The following is a 27,190-nucleotide window of genomic DNA, read 5'->3' as shown; positions in this document are numbered from 1 at the left end:
ATATTTATATCTTTATACAGATGGCATTGTAGATATTTCCTTATTCACACTGATGGTGGTGTAGATGTTTCCATGTTTATACAGATGGCGGAGTAGTTAGTTCCATGTTTATGGAGATGGCAGTGTAGATATTTTCATGTTTATAGAAATGGCGGTGTAGATATTTCCATGTTTATAGAGATAGCAGTGTAGATATTTACATGTTTATACAGATGGCCGTGTAGATATTTAAATGTGTATACAGATGGCATTGTAGATATTTCCATGTTTATACAGATGACTGTATAGGTATTTCCATGTTTTTACAGACGGCAGTGCAGATATTTCCATGTTTATAGAGATAGCGGTGTAGATATTTCCATGTTTGTACAGATGGCGGTGTTGATATTTCCATCTATACACAGAAGGCCGTGTAGATATTTCCATGTTTATACAGATGGCGGCGTAGATATTTCCATGGACATGCAGATGGCGGTGTAGATATTTCCATGTTTATACCGATAGCAGTGTAGATATTAGCATGTTTTCACAGATGGTGGTGTAGATATTTCCGTGTTTATACACATGGCGGAGTAGATACTTCCATCTTTATGGAGATGGCAGTGTAGATATTTTCATGTTTATAGAGATGGCGGTGTAGATATTTCCATATTTATAGAGATAGCGGTGTAGATATTTCCATCTTTCTACAGATGGCAGTGTAGATATTTCCATGTTTATACAGATGGCGGTGTAGATATTTCCATATTTATACAGATGTCTGTTTAGATATTTCCATGTGTATACAGATGATATTGTAGGTATTTCCATGTTTATACAGATGGTTGTGTAGATATTTCCATGTTTATTCAGATGACTGTGTAGATATTTCCATGTTTTTACAGATGGCAGTGTAGATATTTCAATGTTTATAGAGATGGCGCTGTAGATATTTCCATGTTTATACAGATAACGGTGGAGATATTTCCATGTTTATACAGACAGCAGTGGAGATATTTCCATGTTTATACACATAGCAGTGAACATATTTCCATGTTTATACAGACAGCGGTGTAGGTATTTCCATGTTTATACAGATAGCGGTGCAGATATTTCCATGTTTATACAGATGCCTATGCAGATAACTCCATATTTATACAGAGGGCTGGGTAGATATTTCTATGTTTATACAGATGGCAGTGTAGATATTTCCATGTTCCTACACATGACTGTGTAGGTATTTCCATGTTTATACAGATGGCTTTGTAGATATTTCCATGTCTGTAGAGATAGCGGTGCAGATATTTCCATGTTTATGCAGATAGCGGTGTATATATTTCCATGTTTATACAGATCGTGGTGTAGTTATTTCCATGTTTATTCAGATACCGGTGTAGATATTTCCATATTTCTACAGACCGCAGTTTAGATATTTCCATATTTATAGAGATAGAAGTGTAGATATTTCCAAGTTTGTACAGATGGCGGTGTTGATGTTTCCATCTATACACAGATTGCCGTGTAGGTATTTCCATGTGTATACAGATGGCATTGCAGATTTTTCCATGTTTATACAGATGGTGGTGTAGATATTTCCATGTTTACACTGATGACTGTATAGGTATTTCCATGTTTATACAGATAGCGGTGTAGATATTTCCAGGTTTATAGAGATAGCGGTGAAGATATTTCCATATTTATACAGATAACGGTGTAGAAATTTCCATGTTTATACAGATAGCCGTGTAAATATTTCCATGTTTATACAGATCACGGTGTAGATATTTCCATGTTTATAGAGATAGCGGTGTAGGTAGTTCCATGTTAATACAGATAGCGGTGTAGATATTTCCATGTTTATACAGACCGTGGTGTTGATATTTCCATGTTTATACAGATAGCGGTGCAGATATTTCCATGTTTGTACAGATGGCGGTGTTGATATTTCCATCTATACACAGATGACCGTGTAGATATTTCCATGTTTATACAGATGGCGACGCAGATATTTCCATGTATATTTAGATGGCGGTGTAGATATTTCCATGTTTATACAGATAGCGGTGTAGTTATTTCCATGTTTATATAGATAGCGGTGTAGATATTTCCATGTATATACACATGGCTGTGTAGATATTTCCATGTTGATACAGATGGCGGTGTAGATATTTCCATGTTTATACAAATAACTTGTAAGTATTTCCATGTTTATACAGATGGTGGTGTAGATATTTCCATGTTTATAGAGACAGCAGTGGGGTTATTTCCATGTTTATACAGATACCGGTGAAGATATTTCCATGTTTATACAGACCGCAGTGTAGATATTTCCATGTTTATAGAGATAGCAGTGTAGATATTTTCATGTGTATACAGATGGCATTGTAGATATTTCCATGTTTGTACATATGACTGTATAGGTATTTCCATGTTTTTACAGATGGCAGTGCAGATATTTCCATGTATATAGAGATAGCGGTGTAGATATTTCCATGTTTGTACAGATGGCGGTGTAGATTCTTCCATGTTTATACAGATCACGGTGTAGATATTGGCTTGTTTATACAAATAGCGGTGTAGTTATTTCCATGTTTATACAGATAGCGTTGTAGTTATTTCCATGAATATACAGATGGCTGTGTAGATATTTCCATGTCTATACAGATGGCTGTGTAGATATTTCCAAGTTTGTACAGATGACTTTGTAGGTATTACCATGTGTATACAGATGGCGGTGTGAATATTTCCATGTTTATACAGATCACGGTGTAGATATTTCCATGTTTATAGAGATAGCGTTGTAGATATCTCCATGTTTATACAGATAGCGGTGTAGATATTTCCATGTTTATACAGATAGCGGTGTGGTTATTTCCATGTTTATATAGATAGCGGTGTAGATATTTCCATGTATGTACACATGGCTGTGTAGATATTTCCATGTTTATAGAGATGGCGGTGTAGATATTTCCATGTGTATACAGATAACTTTGTAAGTATTTCGATGTTTCTACAGATGGCGGTGTAGGTATTTCGATGTTTATAGAGATAGCATTGGAGACATTTCCATGATTATACAGATAGCGGTGTAGATATTTCCATGTTTATACTGATCGTGGTGTAGATATTTCCATGTTTATAGAGATGGCTGTGCAGATATTTCCATGTTCCTAGAGATAGCGGTGTTGATTTTTCCATGTTTACAGAGATAGCGGTGTGGATATTTCCATGTTTATACAGATAGGGGTGTAGATATTTCCATGTTTATAGAGATGGCTGTGTAGATATTTCCATGTTTATACAGAACACGGTGTAGATATTTCCTTGTTTATACAAATAGCGGTGTAGATATTTCCATGTTTATACAGATAGCGGTGTAGTTATTTCCATGTATATACAGATGGCTGTGTAGATATTTCCATGTTTATACAGATGGCTGTGTAGATATTTCCATGATTGTACAGATGACTTTGTAGTTATTTCCATGTTTATACAGATTGCGGTGTAGATATTTCCATGTTTATACAGATCGCGGTGTAGACATATCCATGTTTATACAGATCGCGGTGTAGATATTTCCATGTTTATAGAGATAGCGGTGTAGATATTTCCATGTTTTTACAGATATCGGTGTAGATATTTCCATGTTTATACCGATTGCGGTGTAGATATTTCTATCTTTCTAAACATGTCATTGTAGATATTTCCATGTTTATACAGATGGCGGTGTAGATATTTCCATGTTTATATAGATCGTGGTGTAGATATTACCATGTTTATACAGATAGCGGTGTAGATATTTCCACGTTTATACAGATCGTGGTGAAGATATTTCCATGTTTATACAGATCGAGGTGTAGATATTTCCATGTTTATACAGATCGCAGTGTAGATATTTCCATGTTTATACAGATAGCGGTGTAGATATTTCCATGTTTAAACAGATAGCGGTGTAGATATTTCCATGTTTATAGAGATAGCGGTGTACGTATTTCCATGTTTATAGTCACAGCGGTGTAGATATTTCCATGTTTATATAGATGGCGTTGTAGATATTTCCATGTTCATACCGATAGCAGTGTTGGTATTTCCACGTTTATGCAGATAGAGATGTAGATATTTCCATGTTTATACAGCTCGCGGTGCAGATATTTATATCTTTATACAGATGGCATTGTAGACATTTCCTTATTCACACAGATGGCGGTGTAGATGTTTCCATGTTTATACAGATGGTGGAGTATTTAGTTCCATGTTTATGGAGATGGCAGTGTAGATATTTTCATGTTTATATAGATGGTAGTTTAGATATTTCCATGTTTATAGAGATAGCAGTGTAGATAATTACATGTTTATACAGAAGGATGTGTAGATATTTCCATGTGTGTACAGATGGCATTGTAGATATTTCCATGTTTATACAGATGACTGTATAGGTATTTCAATGTTTTTACAGATGGCAGTGCAGATATTTCCATGTTTATAGAGATAGCGATGTAGATATTTCCATGTTTGTACAGATGGCGGTGTTGATATTTCCATCTATACACAGATGGCCGTGTAGATATTTCGATGTTTATACAGATGGCCGTGTAGATATTTCCATGGACATGTAGATGGCGGTGTAGATATTTCCATGTTTATACAGATAGCGGTGCAGATATTTCCATGTTTACACAGATGCCTATGCAGATATTTCCATATTTATACTGAGGGAAGTGTAGATATTTCTATGTTTATACGGATAGCAGTGTAGATATTTAAATGTTCCTACACATGACTGTGTAGCTATTTCCATGTTTATACAGATGTCTTTGTAGATATTTCCATGATTATAGAGATAGTGGTGCAGATATTTCCATGTTTATACAGATAGCGGTGTATATATTTCCATGTTTATACAGTTCATGGTGCAGATATTTCCATATTTATACAGATACCGGTGTAGATATTTCCATGTTTATACAGACCGCAGTGTAGATATTTCCATGTTTATAGAGATAGCAGTGTAGATATTTCCATGTTTGTACAGATGGCGGTGTTGATGTTTCCATCTATACACAGATTGCCTTGTAGGTATTTCCATGTGTTTACAGATGGCATTGTAGAAATTTCCATGTTTATACAGATAGCGGTGTAGATATTTCTATGTTTATACAGACCGCGTTGTAGATATTTCCATGTTTGTACAGATTGCGGTGTTGATATTTCCATCTATACACAGATGACCGTGTAGATATTTCCATGTTTATACAGATGGCGGCGCAGATATTTCTATGGATATGTAGACGGCGGTGTAGATATCTCCATGTATATACAGATAGCAGTGTAGTTATTTCCATGTTTATATAGAGAGCGGTGTAGATATTTCCATATATGTACACATGGCTGTGTAGATATTTCCATGTTTATACAGATGGCGGTGTAGATATTTCCATGTTTATACATATAACTTTGTCAGTATTTCCATGTTTATACAGATGGCGGTGTAGATATTTCGATGTTTATAGAGATAGCAGTGGAGATATTTCCATGTTTATAGAGATAGCGGTGTAGATATTTCCACGTTTATGCTGATCGCGGTGTAGTTATTTCCATGTTTATAGAGATAGCGGTGTGGATATTTCCATGTTTATACACATAGGGGTATAGATATTTCCATGTTTATAGAGATGGCGTTGTAGATATTTCCATGTTTATACAGATCACGGTGTAGATATTTCCTTGTTTATGCAAATAGCGGTGTAGTTATGTCCATGTTTATACAGATAGCGGTGTAGATATTTCCTTGTTTATACAAATAGCAGTATAGATATTTCCATGTTTATACAGATCACTGTGTAGATATTTCCTTGTTTATACAAATAGCGCTGTAGTTATTTCCAAGTTTATACAGATAGCGGTGTAGATATTTCCATGTATATACAGATGGCTGTGTAGATATTTCCATGTTTATACAGATGGCTGTGTAGATATTTCCATGTTTATACAGATTACTTGTAGGTATTTCCATGTTTATACAGACGGCCGTGTAGATATTTCCATGTTTATAGAGATAGCTGTGTAGATATGTCCATGTTTCTACAGATAGCGGTGTAGATATTTCCATGTTTATACAGATCGTGGTGTAGATATTTCCATGTTTATGCAGATCGCGGTGTAGATATTTCCATGTTTATACAGATAGCGGTGTAGATATTTCTATGTTTATACAGACCGCGTTGTAGATATTTCCATGTTTGTACAGATTGCGGTGTTGATATTTCCATCTATACACAGATGACCGTGTAGATATTTCCATGTTTATACAGATGGCGGCGCAGATATTTCTATGGATATGTAGACGGCGGTGTAGATATCTCCATGTATATACAGATAGCGGTGTAGTTATTTCCATGTTTATATAGAGAGCGGTGTAGATATTTCCATATATGTACACATGGCTGTGTAGATATTTCCATGTTTATACAGATGGCGGTGTAGATATTTCCATGTTTATACATATAACTTTGTCAGTATTTCCATGTTTATACAGATGGCGGTGTAGATATTTCGATGTTTGTAGAGATAGCAGTGGAGATATTTCCATGTTTATAGAGATAGCGGTGTAGATATTTCCACGTTTATGCTGATCGCGGTGTAGTTATTTCCATGTTTATAGAGATAGCGGTGTGGATATTTCCATGTTTATACAGATAGGGGTATAGATATTTCCATGTTTATAGAGATGGCGTTGTAGATATTTCCATGTTTATACAGATCACGGTGTAGATATTTCCTTGTTTATGCAAATAGCGGTGTAGTTATGTCCATGTTTATACAGATAGCGGTGTAGATATTTCCTTGTTTATACAAATAGCAGTATAGATATTTCCATGTTTATACAGATCACTGTGTAGATATTTCCTTGTTTATACAAATAGCGCTGTAGTTATTTCCATGTTTATACAGATAGCGGTGTAGATATTTCCATGTATATACAGATGGCTGTGTAGATATTTCCATGTTTATACAGATGGCTGTGTAGATATTTCCATGTTTATACAGATTACTTGTAGGTATTTCCATGTTTATACAGACGGCCGTGTAGATATTTCCATGTTTATAGAGATAGCTGTGTAGATATGTCCATGTTTCTACAGATAGCGGTGTAGATATTTCCATGTTTATACAGATCGTGGTGTAGATATTTCCATGTTTATGCAGATCGCGGTGTAGATATTTCCATGTTTATACAGATAGCGGTGTAGATATTTCTATGTTTTTACAGATATTGGTGTAGATATTTCCATGTGTACACAGATTGCGGTGTAGATATTTCTATCTTGCTACAGATGGCATTGCAGATATTTCCAAGTTTATACAGATGACGGTGTAGATATTTCCATGTTTATATAGATGGTGGTGTAGATATTACCATGTTTATACAGATAGCGGTGTAGATATTTCCAGGTTTATACAGATAGCGGTGTAGATATTTCCATGTTTATACAGATCGTGGTGTAGATATTTCCATGTTTATAGAGATGGCGGTGTAGGTATTTCCATGTTTATACAGATATCGGTGTAAATATTTCCATGTTTATACAGAACACGGTGTAGATATTTCCATGTTTATAGAGATGGCGGTGTAGGTATTTCCATGTTTATACAGATATCGGTGTAAATATTTCCATGTTTATACAGAACACAGTGTAGATATTTCCATGTTTATACAGACCACTTTGTAGATATTTCCATGTTTATACAGATAGCGGTGCAGATATTTCCATGTTTGTACAGATTGCGGTGTTGATATTTCCATCTATACACAGATGACCGTGTAGATATTTCATGTTTATACAGATGGCGGCGCAGATGTTTCTATGGATATGTAGATGGCGGTGTAGATATTTCCATGTATATACAGATAGCCGTGTAGTTATTTCCATGTTTATGTAGAGAGCGGTGTAGATATTTCCATATATGTACACATGGCTGTGTAGATATTACCATGTTTATACAGATGGCGGTGTAGATATTTCCATGTTTATACAGATAACTTTGTCAGTATTTCCATGTTTATACACATGGCTGTGTAGTTATATCCATGTTTATACAGATGGCGGTGTAGATATTTCCATGTTTATACAGATAATTTTGTCAGTATTTCCATGTTTATACAGATGGCGGTGTAGATATTTTGATGTTTATAGAGATAGCAGTGGAGATATTTCCATGTTTATAGAGATAGCGGTGTAGATATTTCCATGTTTCTACAGATAGCGGTGTAGATATTTCCATGTTTATACACATCACGGTGTAGATATTTCCATGTTTATGCAGATCGCAGTGTAGATATTCCCATGTTTATACAGATAGCGGTGTAGATATTTCCATGTTTTTACAGATATTGGTGTAGATATTTCCATGTTTACACAGATTGCGGTGTAGATATTTCCATCTTTCTACAGATGGCATTGTAGATATTTCCATGTTTATACAGATGGCGGTGTAGATATTTCCATGTTTATATAGATGGTGGTGTAGATATTACCATGTTTATACAGATAGCGGTGTAGATATTTCCAGGTTTATACAGATAGCGGTGTAGATATTTCCATGTTTATACAGATGGCGGTGTAGATATTTCCATGTTTATAGACATGGCGGTGTAGATATTTCCATGTTTATACAGATATCGGTGTAAATATTTCCATGTTTGTACAGATCACGGTGTAGATATTTCCATGTTTATAGAGATAGCGGTGTATATATTTCCATGTTTATACAGATAGCGTTGTATATATTTCCATGTTTATACAGACCACGGTGTAGATATTTCCATGTTTATACAGACAGCGGTGCAGATCTTTCCATGTTTGTACAGATTGCGGTGTTGATATTTCCATCTATACACAGATGACCGTGTAGATATTTCCACGTTTATACAGATGGCGGCGCAGATATTTCTATGGATATGTCGATGGCGGTGTAGATATTTCCATGTATATACAGATGGCGGTGTAGTTATTTCCATGTTTATATAGAGAGCGGTGTCGATATTTCCATATATGTACACATGGCTGTGTAGATATTTCCATGTTTATACAGATGGCGGTGTAGATATTTCCATGTTTATACAGATAACTTTGTCAGTATTTCCATGTTTATACAGATGGCGGTGTAGATATTTCCATGTTTATAGAGATAGCAGTGGAGATATTTCCATGTTTATAGAGATAGCGGTGTAGATATTTCCACGTTTATGCTGATCGCGGTGTAGTTATTTCCATGTTTATGGAGATAGCGGTGTGGATATTTCCATGTTTATACAGATAGGGGTGAAGATATTTCCATGTTTATAGAGATGGCGTTGTAGATATTTCCATGTTTATACAGATCACTGTGTAGATATTTCCTTGTTTATACAAATAGCGCTGTAGTTATTTCCATGTTTATACAGATAGCGGTGTAGATATTTCCATGTATATACAGATGGCTGTGTAGATATTTCCATGTTTATACAGATGGCTGTGTAGATATTTCCATGTTTATACAGATTACTTGTAGGTATTTCCATGTTTATACAGACGGCCGTGTAGATATTTCCATGTTTATAGAGATAGCTGTGTAGATATGTCCATGTTTCTACAGATAGCGGTGTAGATATTTCCATGTTTATACAGATCGTGGTGTAGATATTTCCATGTTTATGCAGATCGCGGTGTAGATATTTCCATGTTTATACAGATAGCGGTGTAGATATTTCCATGTTTTTACAGATATTGGTGTAGATATTTCCATGTGTACACAGATTGCGGTGTAGATATTTCTATCTTGCTACAGATGGCATTGCAGATATTTCCAAGTTTATACAGATGACGGTGTAGATATTTCCATGTTTATATAGATGGTGGTGTAGATATTACCATGTTTATACAGATAGCGGTGTAGATATTTCCAGGTTTATACAGATAGTGGTGTAGATATTTCCATGTTTATACAGATCGTGGTGTAGATATTTCCATGTTTATAGAGATGGCGGTGTAGGTATTTCCATGTTTATACAGATATCGGTGTAAATATTTCCATGTTTATACAGAACACGGTGTAGATATTTCCATGTTTATAGAGATGGCGGTGTAGGTATTTCCATGTTTATACAGATATCGGTGTAAATATTTCCATGTTTATACAGAACACAGTGTAGATATTTCCATGTTTATACAGACCACTTTGTAGATATTTCCATGTTTATACAGATAGCGGTGCAGATATTTCCATGTTTGTACAGATTGCGGTGTTGATATTTCCATCTATACACAGATGACCGTGTAGATATTTCATGTTTATACAGATGGCGGCGCAGATGTTTCTATGGATATGTAGATGGCGGTGTAGATATTTCCATGTATATACAGATAGCCGTGTAGTTATTTCCATGTTTATGTAGAGAGCGGTGTAGATATTTCCATATATGTACACATGGCTGTGTAGATATTACCATGTTTATACAGATGGCGGTGTAGATATTTCCATGTTTATACAGATAACTTTGTCAGTATTTCCATGTTTATACACATGGCTGTGTAGTTATATCCATGTTTATACAGATGGCGGTGTAGATATTTCCATGTTTATACAGATAATTTTGTCAGTATTTCCATGTTTATACAGATGGCGGTGTAGATATTTTGATGTTTATAGAGATAGCAGTGGAGATATTTCCATGTTTATAGAGATAGCGGTGTAGATATTTCCATGTTTCTACAGATAGCGGTGTAGATATTTCCATGTTTATACACATCACGGTGTAGATATTTCCATGTTTATGCAGATCGCAGTGTAGATATTCCCATGTTTATACAGATAGCGGTGTAGATATTTCCATGTTTTTACAGATATTGGTGTAGATATTTCCATGTTTACACAGATTGCGGTGTAGATATTTCCATCTTTCTACAGATGGCATTGTAGATATTTCCATGTTTATACAGATGGCGGTGTAGATATTTCCATGTTTATATAGATGGTGGTGTAGATATTACCATGTTTATACAGATAGCGGTGTAGATATTTCCAGGTTTATACAGATAGCGGTGTAGATATTTCCATGTTTATACAGATGGCGGTGTAGATATTTCCATGTTTATAGACATGGCGGTGTAGATATTTCCATGTTTATACAGATATCGGTGTAAATATTTCCATGTTTGTACAGATCACGGTGTAGATATTTCCATGTTTATAGAGATAGCGGTGTATATATTTCCATGTTTATACAGATAGCGTTGTATATATTTCCATGTTTATACAGACCACGGTGTAGATATTTCCATGTTTATACAGACAGCGGTGCAGATCTTTCCATGTTTGTACAGATTGCGGTGTTGATATTTCCATCTATACACAGATGACCGTGTAGATATTTCCACGTTTATACAGATGGCGGCGCAGATATTTCTATGGATATGTCGATGGCGGTGTAGATATTTCCATGTATATACAGATGGCGGTGTAGTTATTTCCATGTTTATATAGAGAGCGGTGTCGATATTTCCATATATGTACACATGGCTGTGTAGATATTTCCATGTTTATACAGATGGCGGTGTAGATATTTCCATGTTTATACAGATAACTTTGTCAGTATTTCCATGTTTATACAGATGGCGGTGTAGATATTTCCATGTTTATAGAGATAGCAGTGGAGATATTTCCATGTTTATAGAGATAGCGGTGTAGATATTTCCACGTTTATGCTGATCGCGGTGTAGTTATTTCCATGTTTATGGAGATAGCGGTGTGGATATTTCCATGTTTATACAGATAGGGGTGAAGATATTTCCATGTTTATAGAGATGGCGTTGTAGATATTTCCATGTTTATACAGATCACGGTGTAGATATTTCCTTGTTTATGCAAATAGCGGTATAGTTATGTCCATGTTTATACAGATAGCGGTGTACATATTTCCATGTATATACAGATGGCTGTGTAGATATTTCCATGTTTATACAGATGGCTGTGTACATATTTCCATGTTTATACAGATTACTTGTAGGTATTTCCATGTTTATACAGATGGCCGTGTAGATATTTCCATGTTTATAGAGATAGCTGTGTAGATATGTCCAAGTTTCTACAGATAGCGGTGTAGATATTTCCAAGTTTATACAGATCGCGGTGTAGATATTTCCATGTTTATGCGGATCGCGGTGTAGATATTTCCATGTTTCTACAGATAGCGGTGTAGATATTTCCATGTTTATACAGATCGCGGTGTAGATATTTCCATGTTTATGCAGATCGTGGTGTAGATATTTCCCTATTTATACAGATAGCGGTGTAGATATTTCCATGTTTTTACAGATATTGGTGTAGATATTTCCATGTTTACACAGATTGCGGTGTAGATATTTCCATCTTTCTACAGATGGCATTCTAGATATTTCCATGTTTATACAGATGGCAGTGTAGATATTTCCATGTTTATATAGATGGTGGTGTAGATATTACCATGTTTATACAGATAGCGGTGTAGACATTTCCAGGTTTATACAGATAGCGGTGTAGATATTTCCATGTTTATACAGATGGCGGTGTAGATATTTCCATGTTTATAGAGATGGCGGTGTAGATATTTCATTGTTTATACAGATATCGGTGTAAATATTTCCATGTTTATACAGAACACGGTGTAGATATTTCCATGTTTATAGAGATAGCAGTGTATATATTTCCATGTTTATACAGATAGCGGTGTAGATATTTCCATGTTTATACAGACCACGGTGTAGATATTTCCATGTTTATACAGATAGCGGTGCCGATATTTCCATGTTTGTACCGATGGCGGTGTTGATATTTCCATCTATACACAGATGACCGTGTAGATATTTCCATGTTTATACAGATGGCGGCGCAGATGTTTCTATGGATATGTAGATGGCGGTGTAGATATTTCCATGTATATACAGATAGCGGTGTAGTTATTTCCATGTTTATATAGAGAGCGGTGTAGATATTTCCATGTATGTACACATGGCTGTGTAGGTATTTACATGTTTCTATAGATGGCGGTGTAGATATTTCCATGTTTATACAGATAACTTTGTAAGTATTTCCATGTTTATACAGATGGCGGTGTAGATATTTCGATGTTTATAGAGATAGCAGTGTAGATATTTCCATGTTTATAGAGATAGCGGTGTAGATATTTCCACGTTTATACTGATCGAGGTGTAGTTATTTCCATGTTTATAGAGATACCAGTGTGGATATTTCCATGTTTATACAGATAGGGGTGTAGATATTTCCATGTTTATAGGGATGGCGTTGTATATATTTCCATGTTTATACAGATCACGGTGTAGATATTTCCTTGTTTATGCAAATAGCGGTGTAGTAATTTCCATGTTTATACAGATAGCGGTGTAGATATTTCCTTGTTTATACAAATAGCAGTGTAGATATTTCCATGTTTATACAGATCACGGTGTAGATATTTCCTGTTTTATACAAATAGCGGTGTAGTTATTTCCATGTTTATACAGATAGTGATGTAGATATATCCATGTATATACAGATGGCTGTGTAGATATTTCCTTGTTTATACAGATGGCTGTGTAGATATTTCCATGTTTATACAGATGACTTGTAGGTATTTCCATGTTTATACAGATGGCGGTGTAGATATTTCCATGTTTATAGAGATAGCTTTGTAGATATTTCCATGTTTCTATAGATAGCGGTGTAGATATTTCCATGTTTATACAGACTGCGGTGTAGATATTTCCATGTTTATGCAGATCGCGGTGTAGATATTTCCATGTTTCTACAGATAGTGGTGTAGATAATTCCAAGTTTATGCAGACCGCGGTGTAGATATTTCCATGTTTATACCGATAGCGGTGTAGATATTTCCATGTTTTTACAGATATTGGTGTAGATATTTTGATGTTTACACAGATTGCGGTGTAGATATTTCCATCATTCTACAGATGGCATTGTAGATATTTCCATGTTTATACGGATGGCGGTGTAGATATTTCCATGTTTATATAGATGTTGGTGTAGATATTACCATGTTTATACAGATAGCGGTGTAGATTTTCCAGGTTTATACAGATAGCGGTGTAGATATTTCCATGTTTATACAGATGGCGGTGTAGATATTTCCATGTTTATAGAGATGGCGGTGTAGATATTTCCACGTTTATACAGATCATGGTGTAGATATTTCCATGTTTATAGAGATAGCGGTGTATATATTTCCATATTTATACAGATAGCGGTGTAGATATTTCCATGTTTATACAGACCACGGTGTAGATATTTCCATGTTTATACAGATAGCGGTGCAGATATTTCCATGTTTGTACAGATGGTGGTGTTGATATTTCCATCTATACACAATTGACCGTGTAGATATTTCCATGTTTATACAGATGACGGCGCAGATATTTCTATGGATATGTAGATGGCGGTGTAGATATTTCCATGTATATACAGATAGTGGTGTAGTTATTTCCATGTTTATATAGAGAGCGGTGTAGATATTTCCATATTTGTACACATGGCTGTGTAGATATTTCCATGTTTATACAGATGGCGGTGTAGATATTTCCATGTTTATACAGATAACTTTGTCAGTATTTCCATGTTTATACAGATGGGGGTGTAGATATTTCGATGTTTATAGAGATAGCAGTGGAGATATTTCCATGTTTATAGAGATAGCGGTGTAGATATTTCCACGTTTATGCTGATCGCGTTGTAGTTATTTCCATGTTTATAGAGTGCGGTGTGGATATTTCCATCTTTATACAGATAGGGGTTTAGATATTTCCATGTTTATAGAGATTGCGTTGTAGATATTTCCATGTTTATACAGATCGCGGTGTAGATATTTCCATTTTTATGCAGATCGCGGTGTAGATATTTCCATGTTTATACAGATAGCGGTGTAGATATTTCCATGTTTTTACAGATATTGGTGTAGATATTTCCATGTTTACACAGATTGCGGTGTAGATATTTCCATCTTTCTACAGATGGCATTGTAGATATTTCCATGTTTATACAGATGGCGGTGTAGATATATCCATGTTTATATAGATGGTGTTGTAGATATTACCATGTTTATACAGATAGCGGTGTAGATATTTCCAGGTTTATACAGATAGCGGTGTAGATATTTCCATGTTTATACAGATGGCGGTGTAGATATTTCCATGTATATAGAGATGGCGGTGTAGATATTTCCATGTTCATACAGATATCGTTGTAAATATTTCCATGTTTATACAGATCACGGTGTAGATATTTCCATGTTTATAGAGATATCGGTGTATATAATTCCATGTCTATACAGACAGCGGTGTAGATATTTCCATTTTTATACAGACCACGGTGTAGATATTTCCATGTTTATACAGATAGCGGTGCAGATATTTCCATGTTTGTACAGATGGTGGTGTTGATATTTCCATCTATACACAGATGACCGTGTAGATATTTCCATGTTTATACAGATGGCGGCGCAGATATTTCTATGGATATGTAGATGGCGGTGTAGATATTTCCATGTATATACTGATAGCGGTGTAGTTATTTCCATGTTTACATAGAGAGCGGTGTAGGTATTTCCATATATGTACACATGGCTGTGTAGATATTTCCATGTTTATACTGATGGCGGTGTAGATATTTCCATGTTTATACAGATAACTTTGTAAGTATTTCCATGTTTATACAGATGACCGTTTAGATATTTCGATATTTATAGAGATAGCAGTGGAGATATTTCCATGTTTATAGAGATAGCGGTGTAGATATTTCCACGTTTATACTGATCGCGGTGTAGTTATTTCCATGTTTATAGAGATAGCGGTGTGGATATTTCCATGTTTATACAGATAGGGGTGTAGATATTTCCATGTTTATAGAGATGGCGTTGCAGATATTTCCATGTTTATACAGATCACGGTGTAGATATTTCCTTGTTTATGCAAATAGCGGTGTAGTTATTTCCATGTTTATACAGATAGCGGTGTAGATATTTCCTTGTTTATACAAATAGCAGTGTAGATATTACCATGTTTATACAGATCACGGTGTAGATATTTCCTTGTTTATACAAATAGCGGTGTAGTTATTTCCATGTTTATACAGATAGCGGTGTAGATATTTCCATGTATATACAGATGGCTGTGTAGCTATTTCCATGTTTATACAGATGGCTGTGTAGATATTTCCATGTTTATACACATGACTTGTAGGTATTTCCATGTTTATACAGATGGCCGTGTAGATATTTCCATGTTTATAGAGATAGCTGTGTAGATATGTCCATGTATCTACAGATAGCCGTGTAGATATTTCCATGTTTATACAGATCGCGGTGTAGATATTTCCATGTTTATGCAGATCGCGGTGTAGATATTTCCATGTTTCTACAGATAGCGGTGTAGATATTTCCATGTTTATACAGATCGCGGTGTAGATATTTCCATGTTTATGCAGATCGCGGTGTAGATATTTCCATGTTTTTACAGATATTGGTGTAGATATTTCCATGTTTACACAGATTGCGGTGTAGATATTTCCATCTTTCTACAGATGGCATTGTAGATATTTCCATGTTTATACAGATGGCGTTGTAGATATTTCCATGTTTATATAGATGGTGGTGTAGATATTACCATGTTTATACAGATAGCGGTGTAGATATTTCCAGGTTTATACAGATAGCGGTGTAGATATTTCCATGTTTATACAGATGGCGGTGTAGATATTTCCATGTTTATAGAGATGGCGGTGTAGATATTTCCATGTTTATACAGATATCGGTGTAAATATTTCCATGTTTATACAGAACACGGTGTGGATATTTCCATGTTTATAGAGATAGCGGGGTATATATTTCCATGTTTATACAGATAGCGGTGTAGATATTTCCATGTTTATACAGACCACGGTGTGGATATTTCCATGTTTATACAGATAGCGGTGCAGATATTTCCATGTTTGTACTGATGGCGGTGTTGATATTTCCATCTATACAGAGATGACCGTGCAGATATTTCCATGTTTATACAGATGGCGGCGCAGATGTTTCTATGGATATGTAGATGGCGGTGTAGATATTTCCATGTATATACAGATAGCGGTGTAGTTATTTCCATGTTTATATAGAGAGCAGTGTAGATATTTCCATGTATGTACACATGGCTGTGTAGGTATTTCCATGTTTATATAGATGGCGGTGTAGATATTTCCATGTTTATACAGATAACTTTGTAAGTATTTCCATGTTTATACAGATGGCGGTGTAGATATTTCGATGTTTATAGAGATAGCAGTGTAGATATTTCCATGTTTATAGAGATAGCGGTGTAGATATTTCCACGTTTATACTGATCGCGGTGTAGTTATTTCCATGTTTATAGAGATAGCGGTGTGGATATTTCCATGTTTATACAGATAGGGTTGTAGATATTTCCATGTTTATAGAGATGGCGTTGTAGATATTTCCATGTTTATACAGATCACGGTGTAGATATTTCCTTGTTTATGCAAATAGCGGTGTAGTTATTTCCATGTTTATACAGATAGCTGTGTCGATATTTCCTTGTTTATACAAATAGCAGTGTAGATATTTCCATGTTTATACAGATCACGGTGTAGATATTTCCATGTTTATGCAGATCGCGGTGTAGATATTTCCATGTTTATGCAGATCGCGGTGTAGATATTTCCATGTTTCTACAGATAGCGGTGTAGATATTTCCATGTTTATACACATGGCGGTGTAGATATTTCCATGTTTATATAGATGGTGGTGTAGATATTACCATGTTTATACAGATAGCGGTGAAGATATTTCCAGGTTTATACAGATAGCGGTGAAGATATTTCCATGTTTATACAGATGGCAGTGTAGATATTTCCATGTTTATAGACATGGCGGTGTAGATATTTCCATGTTTATACAGATATCGGTGTAAATATTTCCATGTTTATACAGATCACTGTGTAGATATTTCCATGTTTATAGAGATAGCGGTGTATATATTTCCATGTTTATAAAGGTAGCGGTGTAGATATTTCCATGTTTATACAGATATCGGTGTAAATATTTCCATGTTTATACAGATCACGGTGTAGATATTTCCATGTTTATAGAGATAGCGGTGTATATATTTCCATGTTTATACAGATAGCGTTGTATATATTTCCATGTTTATACAGACCACGGTGTAGATATTTCCATGTTTATACAGACAGCGGTGCAGATCTTTCCATGTTTGTACAGATTGCGGTGTTGATATTTCCATCTATACACAGATGACCGTGTAGATATTTCCACGTTTATACAGATGGCGGCGCAGATATTTCTATGGATATGTAGATGGCGGTGTAGATATTTCCATGTATATACAGATGGCGGTGTAGTTATTTCCATGTTTATATAGAGAGCGGTGTCGATATTTCCATATATGTACACATGGCTGTGTAGATATTTCCATGTTTATACAGATGGCGGTGTAGATATTTCCATGTTTATACAGATAACTTTGTAAGTATTTCCATGTTTATACAGATGGCGGTGTAGATATTTCGATGTTTATAGAGATAGCAGTGGAGATATTTCCATGTTTATAGAGATAGCGGTGTAGATATTTCCACGTTTATGCTGATCGCGGTGTAGTTATTTCCATGTTTATGGAGATAGCGGTGTGGATATTTCCATGTTTATACAGATAGGGGTGAAGATATTTCCATGTTTATAGAGATGGCGTTGTAGATATTTCCATGTTTATACAGATCACGGTGTAGATATTTCCTTGTTTATGCAAATAGCGGTATAGTTATGTCAATGTTTATACAGATAGCGGTGTACATATTTCCATGTATATACAGATGGCTGTGTAGATATTTCCATGTTTATACAGATGGCTGTGTAGATATTTCCATGTTTATACAGATTACTTGTAGGTATTTCCATGTTTATACAGATGGCCGTGTAGATATTTCCATGTTTATAGAGATAGCTGTGTAGATATGTCCAAGTTTCTACAGATAGCGGTGTAGATATTTCCAAGATTATACAGATCGCGGTGTAGATATTTCCATGTTTATGCGGATCGCGGTGTAGATATTTCCATGTTTCTACAGATAGCGGTGTAGATATTTCCATGTTTATACAGATCGCGGTGTAGATATTTCCATGTTTATGCAGATCGTGGTGTAGATATTTCCATATTTATACAGATAGCGGTGTAGATATTTCCATGTTTTTACAGATATTGGTGTAGATATTTCCATGTTTACACAGATTGCGGTGTAGATATTTCCATCTTTCTACAGATGGCATTCTAGATATTTCCATGTTTATACAGATGGCAGTGTAGATATTTCCATGTTTATATAGATGGTGGTGTAGATATTACCATGTTTATACAGATAGCGGTGTAGACATTTCCAGGTTTATACAGATAGCGGTGTAGATATTTCCATGTTTATACAGATGGCGGTGTAGATATTTCCATGTTTATACAGACCACGGTGTAGATATTTCCATGTTTATACAGATAGCGGTGCAGATATTTCCATGTTTGTACCGATGGCGGTGTTGATATTTCCATCTATACACAGATGACCGTGTAGATATTTCCATGTTTATACAGATGGCGGCGCAGATGTTTCTATGGATATGTAGATGGCGGTGTAGATATTTCCATGTATATACAGATAGCGGTGTAGTTATTTCCATGTTTATATAGAGAGCGGTGTAGATATTTCCATGTATGTACACATGGCTGTGTAGGTATTTACATGTTTCTATATATGGCGGTGTAGATATTTCCATTTTTATACAGATAACTTTGTAAGTATTTCCATGTTTATACAGATGGCGGTGTAGATATTTCGATGTTTATAGAGATAGCAGTGTAGATATTTCCATGTTTATAGAGATAGCGGTGTAGATATTTCCACGTTTATACTGATCGAGGTGTAGTTATTTCCATGTTTATAGAGATAGCAGTGTGGATATTTCCATGTTTATACAGATAGGGGTGTAGATATTTCCATGTTTATAGAGATGGCGTTGTATATATTTACATGTTTATACAGATCACGGTGTAGATATTTCCTTGTTTATGCAAACAGCGGTGTAGTTATTTCCATGTTTATACAGATAGCGGTGTAGATATTTCCTTGTTTATACAAATAGCAGTGTAGATATTTCCATGTTTATACAGATCACGGTGTAGATATTTCCTTGTTTATACAAATAGCGGTTTAGTTATTTCCATGTTTATACAGATATCAATCTAGATATTTCCATGTATATACAGATGGCTGTGTAGATATTTCCATGTTTATACAGATGGCTGTGTAGATATTTCCATGTTTATACAGATGACTTGTAGGAATTTCCATGTTTATACAGATGGCGGTGTAGATATTTCCATGTTTATAGAGATAGCTGTGTTGATATTTCCATGTTTCTACAGATCGCGGTGTAGATATTTCCATGTTTATGCAGATCGCGGTGTAGATATTTCCATGTTTCTACAGATAGCGGTGTAGATATTTCCTTGTTTATACAGATCGCGGTGTAGATATTTCCATGTTTATGCAGATCGCAGTGTAGATATTTCCATGTTTATACCGATAGCGGTGTAGATATTTCCATGTTTTTACAGATATTAGTGTAGATATTTCCATGTTTACACAGATTGCGGAGTAGATATTTCCATCATTCTACAGCTGGCATTGTAGATATTTCCATGTTTATACGGATTGCGGTGTAGATATTTCCATGTTTATAGATATCGCGGTGTATATATTTCCATGTTTATACAGATAGCGGTGTAGATATTTCCATGTTTATACAGACCATGGTGTAGATATTTCCATGTTTATACAGATAGCAGTGCAGATCTTTCCATGTTTGTTCAGATTGCGGTGTTGATATTTCCATCTATACACAGATGACCGTGTAGATATTTCCACGTTTATACAGATGGCGGTGAAGATATTTCTATGGATATGAAGATGGCGGTGTAGATATTTCCATGTATATACAGATAGTGGTGTAGTTACTTCCATGTTTATATAGAGAGCGGTGTAGATATTTCCATATATGTACACATGGCTGTGTAGGTATTTCCATGTTTATACAGATGGCGGTGTAGATATTTCCATGTTTATACAGATAACTTTGTCAGTATTTCCATGTTTATACAGATGGCGGTGTAGATATTTCGATGTTTATAGAGATAGCAGTGGAGATATTTCCATGTTTATAGAGATAGCGGTGTAGATATTTCCACGTTTATGCTGATCGCGGTGTAGTTATTTCCATGTTTATAGAGATAGCGGTGTGGATATTTCCATGTTTATACAGATAGGGGTGAAGATATTTCCATGTTTATAGAGATGGCGTTGTAGATATTTCCATGTTTATACAGATCACGGTGTAGATATTTCCTTGTTTATGCAAATAGCGGTGTAGTTATGTCCATGTTTATACAGATAGCGGTGTAGATATTTCCATGTATATACAGATGGCTGTGTAGATATTTCCATGTTTATACAGATGGCTGTGTAGATATTTCCATGTTTATACAGATTACTTGTAGGTATTTCCATGTTTATACAGATGGCCGTGTAGATATTTCCATGTTTATAGAGATAGCGGTGTAGATATTTCCACGTTTATACTGATCGCGGTGTAGATATTTCCATGTTTCTACAGATAGCGGTGTAGATATTTCCATGTTTATACAGATTGCGGTGTAGATATTTCCATGTTTATGCAGATCGCGGTGTAGATATTTCCATGTTTATACAGATAGCGGTGTAGATATTTCCATGTTTTTACAGATATTGGTGTAGATATTTCCATGTTTACACAGATTGCGGTGTAGATATTTCCATCTTTCTACAGATGGCATTGTAGATATTTCCATGTTTATACAGATGGCGGTGTACATATTTCCATGTTTATATAGATGGTGGTTTAGATATTACCATGTTTATACAGATAGCGGTGTAGATATTTCCAGGTTTATACAGATAGCGGTGTAGATATTTCCATGTTTATACAGATGGCGTTGTAGATATTTCCATGTTTATAGAGATGGCGGTGTAGATATTTCCATGTTTATACAGATATCGGTGTAAATATTTCCATGTTTATACAGATCACGGTGTAGATATTTCCATGTATATAGAGATAGCGGTGTATATATTTCCATGTTTATACAGATAGCGGTGTAGATATTTCCATGTTTATACAGACCACGGTGTAGATATTTCCATGTTTATACAGATAGCAGTGCAGATCTTTCCATCATTGTACAGATTGCGGTGTTGATATTTCCATCTATACACAGATGACCGTGTAGATATTTCCACGTTTATGCAGATGGCGGCGAAGATATTTCTATGGATATGTAGATGGCGGTGTAGATATTTCCATGTATATACAGATAGCGGTGTAGTTATTTCCATGTTTATATAGAGAGCGGTGTCGATATTTCCATATATGTACACATGGCTGTGTAGATATTTCCATGTTTATACAGATGGCGGTGTAGATATTTCCATGTTTATATAGATGGTGGTGTAGATATTACCATGTTTATACAGATAGCGGTGTAGATATTTCCAGGTTTATACAGATAGCGGTGTAGATATTTCCATGTTTATACAGATGGCGGTGTAGATATTTCCATGTTTATAGAGATGGCGGTGTAGATATTTCCATGTTTATACAGATATCGGTGTAAATATTTCCATGTTTATACAGAACACGGTGTAGATATTTCCATGTTTATAGAGATAGCGGTGTATATATTTCCATGTTTATACAGATAGCGGTGTAGATATTTCCATGTTTATACAGACCACGGTGTAGATATTTCCATGTTTATACAGATGGCGGCGCAGATGTTTCTATGGATATGAAGATGGCGGTGTAGATATTTCCATGTATATACAGATAGCGGTGTAGTTATTTCCATGATTATATAGAGAGCGGTGTAGGTATTTCCATGTTTATAGAGATAGCTGTGTTGACATTTACATTTCTACAGATCGCGGTGTAGATATTTCCATGTTTATGCAGATCGCGGTGTAGATATTTCCATGTTTCTACAGATAGCGGTGTAGATATTTCCATGTTTATACAGATCGCGGTGTAGATATTTCCATATTTATGCAGATCGCGGTGTAGATATTTCCATGTTTATACCGAAAGCGGTGTAGATATTTCCATGTTTTTACAGATATTGGTGTAAATATTTCCATGTTTACACAGATTGCGGAGTAGATATTTCCATCATTCTACAGATGGCATTGTAGATATTTCCATGTTTATACGGATGGCGGTGTAGTTATTTCCATGTTTATATAGATGGTGGTGTAGATATTACCATGTTTAAACATATAGCGGTGTAGATTTTCCAGGTTTATACAGATAGCGGTGTAGATATTTCCATGTTTATACAGATGGCGTTGTAGATATTTCCATGTTTATAGAGATGGCGGTGTAGATATTTCCATGTTTATACAGATATCGGTGTAAATATTTCCATGTTTATACAGAACACGGTGTAGATATTTCCATGTTTATAGAGATAGCGGTGTATATATTTCCATGTTTATACAGATAGCGGTGTAGATATTTCCATGTTTATACAGACCACGGTGTAGATATTTCCATGTTTATACAGATAGCGGTGGAGATATTTCCATGTTTGTACAGATGGCGGTGTTGATATTTCCATCTATACACTGATGACCGTGTAGATATTTCCATGTTTATACAGATGGCGGCGCAGATATTTCTATGGATATGTAGATGGCGGTGTAGATATTTCCATGTATATGCAGATAGCGGTGTAGTTATTTCCATGTTTATATAGAGAGCGGTGTAGATATATCCATATATGTACACATGGCTGTGTAGATATTTCCATGTTTATACAAATGGCGGTGAAGATATTTCCATGTTTATACAGATAACTTTGTCAGTATTTCCATGTTTATACAGATGGCGGTGTAGATATTTCGATGTTTATAGAGATAGCAGTGGAGATATTTCCATGTTTATAGAGATAGCGGTGTAGATATTTCCACGTTTATAGAGATAGCGGTGTAGTTATTTCCATGTTTATAGAGATAGCGGTGTGGATATTTCCATGTTTATACAGATAGGGGTGTAGATATTTCCATGTTTATAGAGATGGCGTTGTGGATATTTCCAAGTTTATACAGATCACGGTGTAGATATTTCCTAGTTTATGCAAATAGCGGTGTAGTTATGTCCATGATTAAACAGATAGCGGTGTACATATTTCCTTGTTTATACAAATAGCAGTGTAGATATTTCCATGTTTATACAAATCACGGTGTAGGTATTTCCTTGTTTATACAAATAGCACTGTAGTTATTTCCATGTTTATACAGATAGCGGTGTAGATATTTCCATGTATATACAGATGGCTGTGTAGATATTTCCATGTTTATACAGATGGCTGTGTAGATATTTCCATGTTTATACAGATGACTTGTAGGTATTTCCATGTTTATACAGATGGCCGTGTAGATATTTCCATGTTTATAGAGATAGCTGTGTAGATATGTCCATGTTTCTACAGATAGCGGTGTACATATTTCCATGTTTATACAGATCGCGGTGTAGATATTTCCATGTTTATGCAGATCGCGGTGTAGATATTACCATGTTTATACAGATAGCGGTGTAGATATTTCCATGTTTTTACAGATCACGGTGCAGATATTTCCATGTTTACACAGATTGCGGTGTAGATATTTCCATCTTGCTACAGATGGCATTGTAGATATTTCCAAGTTTAAACTGATGGCGGTGTAGATATTTCCATGTTTATATAGATGGTGGTGTAGATATTACCATGTTTATACAGATAGCGGTGTAGATATTTCCAGGTTTATACAGATAGCGGTGTAGATATTTCCATGTTTATGCAGATCGCGGTGTAGATATTTCCATGTTTCTACAGATAGCGGTGTAGATATTTCCATGTTTATACAGATCACGGTGAAGATATTTCCATGTTTATGCAGATCGTGGTGTAGATATTTCCATGTTTATGCAGATCGCGGTGTAGTTATTTCCATGTTTATACAGATAGCGGTGTAGATATTTCCAGGTTTATACACATAGCGGTGTAGACATTTCCATGTTTATACAGATGGCAGTGTAGATATTTCCATGTTTATAGAGATGGCGGTGTAGATATTTCCATGTTTATACAGATATCGGTGTAAATATTTCCATGTTTATACAGAACACGGTGTAGATATTTCCATGTTTATAGAGATAGCGGTGTATATATTTCCATGTTTATACAGATAGCGGTGTAGATATTTCCATGTTTATACAGACCACGGTGTGGATATTTCCATGTTTATACAGATAGCGGTGCAGATATTTCCATGTTTGTACAGATGGCGGTGTTGATATTTCCATCTATACACAGATGACCGTGCAGATATTTCCATGTTTATACAGATGGCGGCGCAGATGTTTCTATGGATATGTAGATGGCGGTGTAGATATTTCCATGTATATACAGATAGCCGTGTAGTTATTTCCATGTTTATATAGAGAGCAGTGAAGATATTTCCATGTATGTACACATGGCTGTGTAGGTATTTCCATGTTTATATAGATGGCGGTGTAGATATTTCGATGTTTATAGAGATAGCAGTGTAGATATTTCCATGTTTATAGAGATAGCGGTGTAGATATTTCCACGTTTATACTGATCGCGGTGTAGTTATTTCCATGTTTATAGAGATAGCGGTGTGGATATTTCCATGTTTATACAGATAAGGTTGTAGATATTTCCATGTTTGTAGAGATGGCGTTGTAGATATTTCCATGTTTATACAGATCACGGTGTAGATATTTCCTTGTTTATGCAAATAGCGGTGTAGTTATTTCCATGTTTATACAGATAGCTGTGTCGATATTTCCTTGTTTATACAAATAGCAGTGTAGATATTTCCATGTTTATACAGATCACGGTGTAGATATTTCCTTGTTTATCTAAATAGCGGTGTAGTTATTTCCATGTTTATACAGATAGCGATGTAGATATTTCCATGTATATACAGATGGCTCTGTAGATATTTCCATGTTTATACAGATGGCTGTGTAGATATTTCCATGTTTATACAGATGACTTGTAGGTATTTTCATGTTTATACAGATGGCGGTGTAGATATTTCCATGTTTATAGAGATAGCTTTGTAGATATTTCCATGTTTCTACAGATAGCGGTGTAGATATTTCCATGTTTATACAGATCGCGGTGTAGATATTTCCATGTTTACGCAGATCGCGGTGTAGATATTTCCATGTTTCTACAGATAGCAGTGTAGATATTTCCATGTTTATACAGATCGCGGTGTAGAAATTTCCATGTTTATGCAGATCGCGGTGTAGATATTTCCATGTTTATACCGATAGCGGTGTAGATATTTCCATGTTTTTAAAGATATTGGTGTAGATATTTCCATGTTTACACAGATTGCGGTGTAGATATTTCCATCATTCTACCGATGGCATTGTAGATATTTCCATGTTTATACGGATGGTGGTGTAGATATTTCCATGTTTATATAGATGGTGGTGTAGATATTACCATGTTTATACATTTAGCGGTGTAGATTTTCCAGGTTTATACAGATAGCGGTGTAGATATTTCCATGTTTATACAGATGGCGTTGTAGATATTTCCATGTTTATAGAGATGGCGGTGTAGATATTTCCATGTTTATACAGATATCGGTGTAAATATTTCCATGTTTATACAGAACACGGTGTAGATATTTCCATGTTTATAGAGATAGCGGGGTATATATTTCCATGTTTATACAGATAGTGGTTGAGATATTTCCTTGTTTATACAGACCACGGTGTAGGTATTTCCATGTTTATACAGATAGCGGTGGAGATATTTCCATGTTTGTACAGATGGCGGTGTTGATATTTCCATCTATACACAGATGACCGTGTAGATATTTCCATGTTTATACAGATGGCGGCGCAGATATTTCTATGGATATGTAGATGGCGGTGTAGATATTTCCATGTATATGCAGATTGCGGTGTAGTTATTTCCATGTTTATATAGAGAGTGTTGTAGATATTTCCATG

The sequence above is a fragment of the Pan troglodytes genome, chromosome 2 (assembly GCF_028858775.2).
Source record: "Pan troglodytes isolate AG18354 chromosome 2, NHGRI_mPanTro3-v2.0_pri, whole genome shotgun sequence".
Classification (NCBI taxonomy): domain Eukaryota; kingdom Metazoa; phylum Chordata; class Mammalia; order Primates; family Hominidae; genus Pan; species Pan troglodytes.
Note: the sequence above shows the minus strand (reverse complement) of the source record.